The following is an 11,345-nucleotide window of genomic DNA, read 5'->3' as shown; positions in this document are numbered from 1 at the left end:
GGGGGGGGGGGGGGGGGGGGTATCAGTGATGGATGTCGGAGGCAGTGAGAGGTGCGGGTGTGTGTGTGTGGTGGTGTGGGGGGGGGGGGGGGTGCTTTGAGGGATAAAAAGTGCTGACAGACGCAGGGTAGGCGTATCTTCTGCCAAGCTTTTTTCTTTAATGGCGTGATAGTCATTTTAATGTAAAGGCCATCATCATCATCATCATCATGTTTTTCCACAATTGAAAATATTTCCCAGGTGTCTTAAGGTAATCAAACCCTATACTGTTAATTTTCCATGCAAATGTTGCATGTTCCAATGGGCCAAGAATCACATTTTTTTAACTACACCTTAAAAAGAAAATTGTTGAACCAATTTAAGATTCAACAGAGAATTGTTGAGCAATTTAATAAAAAAATTGCTTCAAAATTAAGTTTAATGAACTATAATTAAACGTACAATTAGGGATGACTCTGGCTTATCTCTTTTGCTGCCAAAAACCTACTGGGTGATTGCTCTTGATTCGCTGAGCTTCTCTTCCTCTTCTCTCTATCCTCATCCATGTAACTACCTTGTTTCTCTTTGTCTCTCTCGCTCCTATGGCGGATGCTGTCTGCTCCTGGAGGTGCACCTTCACATGTATCTGCTTGTTATCGACAGTTTGGTATGTGTGTCAGTTTTGTCATTATTGCTGTCATCATAGCACTATTATGGCTGTTGATGTCATGGTGCTGGTCCAATTATTATACCGTTACTTTCTCTCTGTACCTTAGCCTCGGTCCTTTTCTACTCTCTCCGTTTCAAACCGACCGCCCGAGGCAGACGGTCCCCCCAAGGAGCTTGGGTTCTGTTGGTGGTTTCTTCCTTAGAAGGAGTTTTTCCGTCGCCAAGTGTTTGCTCATGTGGGGTTCAGTTGGTCTTATATATAATGTATTAACTCATTCACTGCCATTGACGGCTATTGACGTCAAATATTCATTTAAACTATTTCAATTAGTTTAAAAAAAAAATCCACTTTTGTTAACAAGAGTATGAAAACTTAGATTTTTTTTTATTGTACATTTAGAACTAATATCAAATTTATGATTAATCGTGAGTTAGCTATTGAAGTCATGCGATTAATTACAATAAAAAATTAGGAGCGTCAGGCAATTAAAATCATATTTAATTGCATGACTTAACGAGTTAATCACAAATTTTATATCTGTTCTAAATGTACACAAAAACAATCTAGGTTTTCATACTCTTGTTAACAAAAGTGGGAAAAAAATAGACGTCTATAACCGTCAATGGCAGTGAATGAGTTAAGAGTGTGGTCCTTGACACGCTCGATGCGTTAAGTGCCTTGAGACAGCAGACGTTATGAATTAACAAGTTGCAATCACTTATGCAGAAATTGTTTTGCTAGGATGTTTACTGGCAGGAAGTCAGAAAAAGACGTCAAGTGTCCCTCGCCCTCGCCTTGAGAGCTACACGGTTGTTCAGCTTGGCATTAGGAACTGCTTTGTCTCGTCGATGTCACTCTGACACTTCAAAAGTCTGGCATGTACAGCCCACAGATCCTTGTTAATGACCTGGCTTGTCCTTTTCAAGCACCTTTTGAGTAAGATTAGATAAGTTATGGAGTGTGTTCCCATTTTTCCCTTTCATCAAATAACACTTCCCTTGGGTTGAAAATGAACTTGGAAAATTCAAACTCACAGCCAATAGTTCAAAACCCATCACATGTACGGTTGATAAAAAGTCTGCACACCCCTGTGCAGATGCCAGGTTTATCTGATTTAAATAAGACAAAAACAAGACATGTATTTCTAAAATATTTCAACCATTGATATGATCTATAACCTGTACAAAAAAAAGGGGAGGGGGGGGCAAGTGTGAAGTTAAAAATATTAAATAAATAAAATGAGGTGATGTGTGCTTTTAAAACTGGGTGTTAATCAATCACATTAGACCTTGTGTAAAATTATTAACCCCGGCCAAAAATGTCTGCTTTTCCTGACCTTGGTTTTTGGTTTCCTGTGCTAACACTGACTGCTATTTGGAACTCTTCATAATTCCTTCCGCATTGTCTAAAGCCTCGGTTGTGGGTGAATTAAAACAGCCGCAGAGCATGATGCTACCACAATCATGTTTCACTGTAAGTATGGTTTTCTTTTAGTGATGAGCCGTGCTGTATTAACACCAAAGTTATTTTGTGTAACTCTGGCCAAAAATATTAAATTTTCCCACTTGTGTTTAAGAAATGTTGTTATGTTAGTGGAAGTCAACCTTAAACATGTCTTGACAATATGTTATATGTGACCTCACTAGTCTGAACATGACATGACATTCTGATTAATACTACATTTGTGGAATGTGAGTTATGAAGCAACATCCAGCCATTTTTATCCAGCTCAGGGGGCGGCCATTTTGCCACTTGCTGTCGACTGAAGATGACATCACAGTTGTTCAGGCAACGGCCAATCGCAGCTCACCTGTTTTCTGAAGCTGCGCTGTGATTGGTTGTTGCTTGAGACCTGAGCAACATTGATGTCATCTTCAGTCGACAGCATGTGGCAAAATGGCCGCCTTCGGATACTGATAAAAACTGTTGGATTTTGCTGCTTAACTCATATTCCACTAATACAATATTAAACAGAATGCCATATTTAGGCAAGTAGGGCTGCATAGAACATATTATTGGCAAAAAAACAAATTGGGCTGACTTCCCCTTTTACTCATTTACTACCACTGACGGTTATAGACGTAAAAAAATCATTTTTAACTTTTTCTATTAGTTTTACATTTCCCCCACTTTTGTTAACAAGAGTATGAAAACCTAGATTTTCTTTTTATTGTATTAGAACAGATAAAAAATGTGTGATTAGTTGTGAGTTAACTAGTGAAGTCATGCGATTAATTACAATTAAAAATGATAATCGCCTGATGCCCCTAATTTTTATTAATATTTTCTTTAAAAAAAATAAAATAAAGATTATTAATTTTTTTTTAAAAATAATTACTATTTTTTGTATTTTTTAAATTAGGGTTGTCAGGTGATTAAAATGTTTAATTGTAATTAATTGCATGACTTTACTAGTTAACTCACGATTAATCACAAATTGTATATCTGTTCTATATGTACAAAAAACAATTCTAGGTTTTCATACTCTTGTTAAAAAAAAGTGGGAAAATGTTAAACTAATAGGATAGTTAAAATTAATTTATGACGTCTATAGCCGTCAATGGCAGTGAATGAGTTAACAATAGTCAAGTGATGGTGTTAAAAATAGAAATAGTTCCACCATGTTGATCCGCAATATTTTTGTCAACATATTGTTGATTTAAATAAAATGATGAGAAATGGGCAATTTGAGGCAATTTTTTTTAAATCATTGCTTTAATGTCTAATTAGTCATTGCATGTCATCAGCAATCCTGCTGCAGTCAGAACTTGCAGCCTTCATCTGATTGAAGAAAACCCCTCCATGTGTCTCGTTGATCCTTTTGTTTCGTTTCCATGCAAGCTCCACAGGCTTAAGGAGTTCGGCAGCCTCAGTTGCCATGGAAACTGTTGTATACGCTGACCATGAAAACTCACAAGGAAAATGTACTGATTCTCTTTGACATCAACTTGTTTGGCCGTATTATGTCTGATGCCACTCAGAATTAATAATGTTCTTGTTTTGAAGCAGGTCAGTTCAGCTGTGGGGCAAAACATTTCATCCCTTGTCACATAGTGTCAAAAATCTGCTCAAGCATGGAGAATATATGAGAAACTTTACAATGATAACTTCTGCATTTATTTTTATTTTTTGCAGGATATGATCCAAATATTCCCAGTGCCTGAGGACATGCTAAATCTGTACCCTTACCCGAAGATTCAATCTTCCCTTGACACGACAATCAATTTAGTGGCCGTCTTACAAGGTTAAATTAGCTCACCAATCAATAGGTTGTATTGATTCATAGCTAATGGCATTGAGAAGTGTTCCATATAAGTATAGTGCTAAAAGCTGCTACATTTTTAGTCGGCTGACACTCAGTAGGTTGAGCTATAGGATTGTGTTTGCATCCCCCGGCGTCGGCGCTTCCTGGTTTTATCACAGCGGCATGTCCCGCCCTAAACAACGCCTGATTGGTCCGACCTAAAAAAGGTTGGTTGCGAATGTATCAGCGGGATCAGTACAAGATGGATTCTCGTAGTATCTGTGAATAAATAACAACTGCTTGCTGGCAAGGTTGGACATAAAGCAGATGTAAGTGAATCAAGCCTGTGAGCTGTGACACATTGGCAGGTCAAATACAAGTTTGTAGCACATAACTCTATTCCTGTGTCCAAATTCACAAGGCTGCATGACGTCACCCCAGGCGCGACTCGACAGCACGCACGGATTTATGACTGATTTACACATGAATGGATTGTCGGTCAATGTGGCAGTGTTGACGATCCATTCATGTACAAGTCTGTGCGTACTGTCGAGTCGCGCCGAAAGTGACGTCATGCTGCCGACAAATTTGGCTTTGTGATATTGGACACAGGATATAATTGTGGTACGAGTACTACTAGTGTACCGGCTCCCTCTACTGGTACATGAAATAATCCCTGAATTAAATAAAAATACAATTTGTCCCATTTAAGATTTGAAAGTCTTTCACAGCTTGGTAAAAAAATAAAAAAATAGATGTACAATTTTATTTAACTTTTATGTACAGTACATTCTTAATTTAAACATTTAGATTTTTTTAAATATATTTAAGCGCAGTGTTAATGTCCAAATCATCGTCTTCCAACAACATATATACATTTAAGGAATAAAACATTTTAATTGTTTTTATTTAAGCCAACTACATGTTGTCATTGTGGTGGTACTTGGAGAGCTACGTATCTATTATGGTGGTACTGGTACTAGTAAAAAGTTCAAGAACCACAGCTCTATAGGGTTTGAGTCTGGATACTGACTTGGCCAACCTAAAACTGTCCACTTCTTGCCACTAATGAACAGTCTCGTAATCTTACAAAGTCCAAATACTTTATAACCAGATTTTCATGTATATGTACTTAATTGTTTATTTTTCTGGCAACTGTACTGCATTACGGTCAGGTTTTTACACCGATACATTTCCTCTAACCATCTTTGTTTCTACAACATAAAGGTTTGTTGAGGTGCAAAGCGGAATAATAATCCTGCTTGGAGTGATGAGGTAGGGATACTGGTGGGAAAGGTCATCATAAAAATAAAATACAGGTAATCAGGACATCTTTATGGGCACAGCATTAGTGCGTCCCTTTTTCCTTGTCGCTCCTTCTGGCTTTCCAACACACAGACCTTTAACTAGACCACTGAAGTAAACAAAACAATCAATTCTCAACGTTCACTTTAAAAAATACTTCCAATACTTGAGTACTGAGTACATTTAATATCAGTAAGTATTAATGAATGTCGGACATTACATTTCTATTACTTGGCTATGATGCCTCCAATTTAGAAGAAAAACAAATCTACGTTGCCCTCTGCTGGTGATGCCACAAAAGCAAGTGACAAAATAACTGGAGCAAAAATCATCTGTTCACGACATTACAAGTAAAAATGAATGTCTCAGAGATTATCCGAGTTTGCTTTTTAATAGTAACTAAGTAGAACAAAAATGTACACATGCAGTGAACCCACCAACAAACAAGGCTAAATGTAGCTCCTTTCCAACATCCAAATATTTGCATCTTTGAGTCGAGATCCATCATTTCCACATATTTCCTTGACACAATGGCTATTTTTCTGATTAGCTACAATTTTAGCACCTTGTGGTATCTTAGGCCATTTTGCAAAGTGCAGCAAAAACTGGAGAGTCGAAGCTGTGCTGCAATATGTAATTTAAGCTACACTTTGGACTGCTAACCAGCCAATCGCAATTCATATGGTAGAGACAAACAAGCATTTACACTTACATTAATACCTGTGGACAATTTAAAGTCTGCAATTAACTTCAAATTCATGTTTTTAGTATGTGGGTGGACCTGTGAACAATTTAAAATCTTCCTTTTCTAATTATTCTCCCATGCTTACTTTTGGAATGTGGGAGGAAGCAAGAGTACCCAGAAAAAAGAAAAGAAAAGAAAAACGCGCATACACACACAAACCTCGGGGGAACATGTGAACGCTAAAGGCCTCAAAATGTAATCAATTTTATATATTGGCTTACTGAGAAACGAGCAATTTTCAACATGCTGTTCCCACTTTCACCAAAGGAGAGCAGTATTTTTGCATAAATGTCCAAATCCAGAACAGAGGTTTACTTTTCAGCTTCAACATTTAGGTAGTTGACATCATTCAAGAGTTAACTATTATTTATTTATTTAAAACTTTTTAACTAACGTTTTTTTGGTTGTTAAATGAATGGAATTTTAACTGGAATTTAAACTGTCATGACAGTTTAATAATCCATGTATTTTCTAAATGCAGGTGTAGCCAATGTTCTAAGTCTATAATTGATTATTTTATCTCTGAAAATAACTTATTAATGTACATTCTAGTATGATTTTAAAGGTAGCTATTCAAAACAGAAATTCACTACTCAAAATTTGGACGAGTCATCTTAGTCTTAAATGTGTTGTATATACAGTAGATGTTTGCTTTAATTGTTGGTTTTCATCATAACAAGTGTTGATTGTCATTGTTGCACAAAATACAGAAGAATCCAAAAGGTCATCCCTTTTCCCAGCACATCCACTTAATTAACCTTCACATGAAGATTTCCTTTCCCGGTGTGTGGGAGTTTAGCAGAGGATCAATAATACATTTATTATTTAGATCTTCAACTAAAGACATGATGAAGATGCAGAAATCATTAAAAAGCACAGAAAACGTCCCAGATTTTCCTGCAGTTCTTGATTTTGCTTAGAGGGCCGCCTGTGCCTGTCATGCATGAAATATGTGCTGTCTGGTCCAAGGGTCCTCCTCTCTTTATTTGGTCTCACATGTCGAGCCATTCTCAAAACCTCCTATTCTAAAATAAAGTCCAAAAACAAAGGATCGCAATTATCAACACAATTAAGAACGGGTACACATGTATTGCCTTTGCCATAACATGTTAGAAAAAAAGGCAGAATGATTTACGTAAAAAATTGTATGGACATTGGTTTCAGGCATTAAAATCATATTTCAGGGACATAAATACTGCATAGAATATACAATCCAATGTCCATACGCTTTTAAAATGTATATCCAATAGACTCCTTTTCAGTGCACAATTATGTGACTTACACTACTGTATATTGAAATATAGGAGGTGTTTAATGTCTTGGATGCTTTACATTTAAGAAGTGGTTGAACATCTTTTCTTTCTTTTGCAACAACCAAACATGTCACATCTTTACTTATAGATAAGATATCCACAAGAATCATAACCCGAATATTAGACAATTCCACTTAAATTCTCCTTTTTTTGATAAAATGGGAGTGAATTTCCCCTTTCGATCACAATGGCAATGCGTCCAGGCTCTGTGAAAGCAAAGCAGTCCCAAACTATTTGATGAGCAATCATTAGCTCACAGAATGTGCCAAGCTATTTAGTCATTGGAGATAAGCGACTCTAAGTAGGGTGCAGGCGCATAACTCTAGTCCGTGAGCAATCATTTGCCAGATTCAACAGACACAATACAAAAAATAACCCCAAATTTGGGTTGCTCTGTGGGTTGTTAATTTAATTTTACTCAACTTTCTGGGTTAAATAATTCAAAAAGTTGAGTCGGTTCATTTTTCACCCAATGCAATTGGGTTATTCAATTTAAAGTTGGGTCAAATAAACAACCCACAAAAAACAACAACAAATTGGGTTGCTTTGAGTTATTATTTAATTTGACCCTACGTTTTGGATTAAATAACTCATTCGGTCAAAGTTCATTTTTGACCAAATTTAGATGGGATATTCAATCAACCCAAAAAGTTTAGCCAAATGAATAACCCACAAAACAAGCACAAAAAAACCGTTTTGTTTTGTGGATTAAAAAAAAATAAAAACATTTTTTTTAAATAATTTCATTAATTTAATGTTTTTAATTACTCAAAAAGTTGGGTTGGTCCATTTTTGACCCAATTTGGGTTATTTTCCACCCAGTGTAGGCTAAGGACAAATAAGACAAATGAGATGAAACCCGCGAGACCAGGTGTGCAAATAATGCAAAAGGATGAGGTCATTTCTACAACTGTCCAAAACTTTTCCTCAGTGAGTCAGTTGTCTATTACAACAAGGCCCTCCAGAAAATCCTCGAGTCCCACACTCCTGTTAAATCACAAGTGCCCACATTTTCAGAATTTAAATTCAAAAGATTTTCAATACACAGTTCACAAGTAGACGACAGCCACTGAGGAAAGGAGGCTGTCTCCAGCCCACCACCCCTGTCCAGTCTTTCACAGTTTCACATCACCATAGTGAGAGATGATAAGGGCCTTATGTCCACCTACACATGTCCACAACTCTGTAAAATTGCATGTATTCAGCTTGCAGCCACTCGGCTCACTGAAAAGTTGGTCCATTGTCTTTGTTTCTTCCACACAAAACACGTCAAAATCTCTGATGTCATGATCCTGTTGAGGAATGCGCAAATATGAGCACATACTCCAATACTCTCAACACTGAATTGGCTTCCCATCCGCTTTCATATTAAATACATACAAAGTGTCAGAGAAGTTCCAAGATTGGTGTCCCGCATTCTCTGCCATGTCTTCATGCACTCTTAGCAGGATTCTTCAACACTTGCTTCCTTGAGCGCACTAAACGAAGGAAACGCTGTCGGATCTTTCGGTAGACGTGTCACGGCAGCACTACTTAACCTTACAAAGCCAAACGTATCTGTACCCTGGCGTATATAATCTGACACATGCATTGCATGGATGATCCATTAGAGGGCAGTATACCCAGCTGATGGATTTTTTTAGCGATCTTGCAAGATGCCCCAATTGAGAAAGGAGAGACACCTATACTTATTAATAATGGGAAATGTTATTTTTGAATTTTGAAAATACTAATATGCGTGATATGTCTCTTTATGATTATATTTTAAGTTATAGACGTATGAATGTAAAGCATTGTGACCGGATGTATCAAATATGACACAAATTAAAAGTCATATGTGGACGTTGATTTTAATTTGTTGTTGTTGTATGTTCAAAAAGACCAATAAATACTGTCTTTACAAAGAATCGGAATTTTCGCTCATATATTTCATGGTTCAGGCTTTATAGGGTTCATATAAAAGGCTGAAAGTGAGGAGTAATGGTCCACTCACCTGACTTTGGGTGCAGTTAAGGAACAGGTGAAATTGATGACACAAGATACGTAGTCAACTAAACAGAAGTTATATGGGGCATAAACAAAAGGGGGAAAAAAAGGACAATGTTCATTTTGTAGCCAGGACACTGATTCCAAATGCCAAAGAAATGTTTTAATGTCTATGATGTTGTTATCACGTGGTAGCATTTTTGACCTGGCTTGGTATCATCTTGGCACTGTGTGCTCTGATGCTCTTTATCAACTTGTCGTATGCTCAGCTGAGAGGACTGCTGGTCTCTGGATGCCCCTGGCCTGACATTCAAAGATCACAGTGGTGACTTGCTGCATGTGCCAGCAGAAGGTTGAAACGTCCCTAATACAACGGAGGCCTGAGTGGGTACAGCAATAAGGAAGCACTTTTCACAAGCGTGGGTGCAAGATAACATAACATTCCTATTGCAAATTGCTGCCATCCTTATTTCATGTGAAATTAGCCATTTATAAAAACTAGGCAAAAAAAAAAAACGACAATCATTAAATGCAGTGAAGGGAAGATGATGTAAAAATCTTTCAAGGCAGCACCTGATTCTTCAACTGGAAGTGTGGGTGGGGGTTGTGAGCTTACCTTACAGTTTCACCCCCCCCCCCCCTTTGCCTCCGAGCCAGGCTATGAACTTTCAAAAAGGCAGTAGCGTATAAAGCTGCCATGAAAACATTGGAAACTAGCAAGAGTAGGGCAATGAATTTTAGCCTGTGGGCTCTGCAAAAAAAAAGAAAGAAAAGGATGCAGGTTTGGGAAATGAGCGAAAGTGGCAATTTTATCAGGGGCATTTCCAAAAGCCAAATTAAATGTGGGTCATAATTGGGATGGACAAGGCCACCCCGTGAGACAGATGAATCCGACTTTTCTTCTAAAGCCTCACTGAGAGTCCATCATGGCCATGAAGTAACAAACCTCTTTCACCAACAAGAAAGTCATTGCTAGCCATTTGCTTGTATCTCTCAAACCTCACAACCAGTGCTGGGAAATATCAAAGTACAGGTGTCTGTATTCGAGTATATTTTTTTTCTGTAAATATGTGACTTTTAAACGCTACATTTACTGCTAACTTGGTCAAAATAATATTGTTACTTCTTCCAACCGATAGCAAGCAGAACATTTTAAGAAAGACAATCAGAGAGCGAGTTAATGTAAAAGATCTTGATTAATTGAGATCTTGGGTGTGCAGGCCCAAAAAGAAAGGCAAAGAATTGTTTGTTGTTGATCATGGCAAATGGGCAAGCCTAAAAAAACGCAAGCTCCTTGCGTTCAAAGTCAAAGTTTCTCCGCCGAATCTAAAATGCATATATGGTATTTTTTCTGTAGTTAATGTTTTGCTTGTTTTCCAGTTCATGCTTTGATAGCATAAATGTCAAACAAACAAACCTTTGCTCACCGATTTATTTTTGTTTCTTAGTGCAAGCATGATTAAAGTAAAGAATAAAAAAGAGACACTACATTTTATGTTCTCAAAATGGGCATTTAACTGATAGTAAAACAGATTTTACTTTTGCACGTCACTGCCCTTCAGTCCATATGTTTGTTTTTTTACTTTTCCTCTTTCTTTTTTTAAACTGGAGTTGACTCAGTATTCCTACTTTTACCAGTATTTTCTCACAAAAGTATCTATACTACTTAATTTAAGTACTAAGAGACACAGGCCAATATGATTGACAGGACTTGATGACAATAAAATCAAAAAAGAGAGACACTTTAGGATAGACACACTTGTAATATTGTGGGAGAGTTGTTATAGAAAACACTTTTTAAAAAATCTTTCAAGGTTATACTGTTGTCAGTTTTACAGGCCAGCCTTGCACTTGAAAAGTATCACGCATAAGGGACACGCACACACATCGCTTGTATTCATCAAGGAAAGGAAATCAGTTTTAGCTCAGGCACTTACTGAATGTGCAAATTAACCGCCTTTTGTGAGCGTTCAAATAAAACCCATCTTGAAGAATCTTGCTTTTAGAGCTTGAGGTGAGTGTCAAACAAGTAATTACCTTGCCTTGTTTGAAACGCTTGCTTAGTATTCGGCCACTCTTTTCTTCACAGTAATGGCCATATAG

The sequence above is a fragment of the Leptonotus elevatus genome, chromosome 2 (genome assembly GCF_054856555.1).
Source record: "Leptonotus elevatus isolate MCC_2025b chromosome 2, RoL_Lele_1.0, whole genome shotgun sequence".
Lineage (NCBI taxonomy): Eukaryota > Metazoa > Chordata > Actinopteri > Syngnathiformes > Syngnathidae > Leptonotus > Leptonotus elevatus.
Note: the sequence above shows the minus strand (reverse complement) of the source record.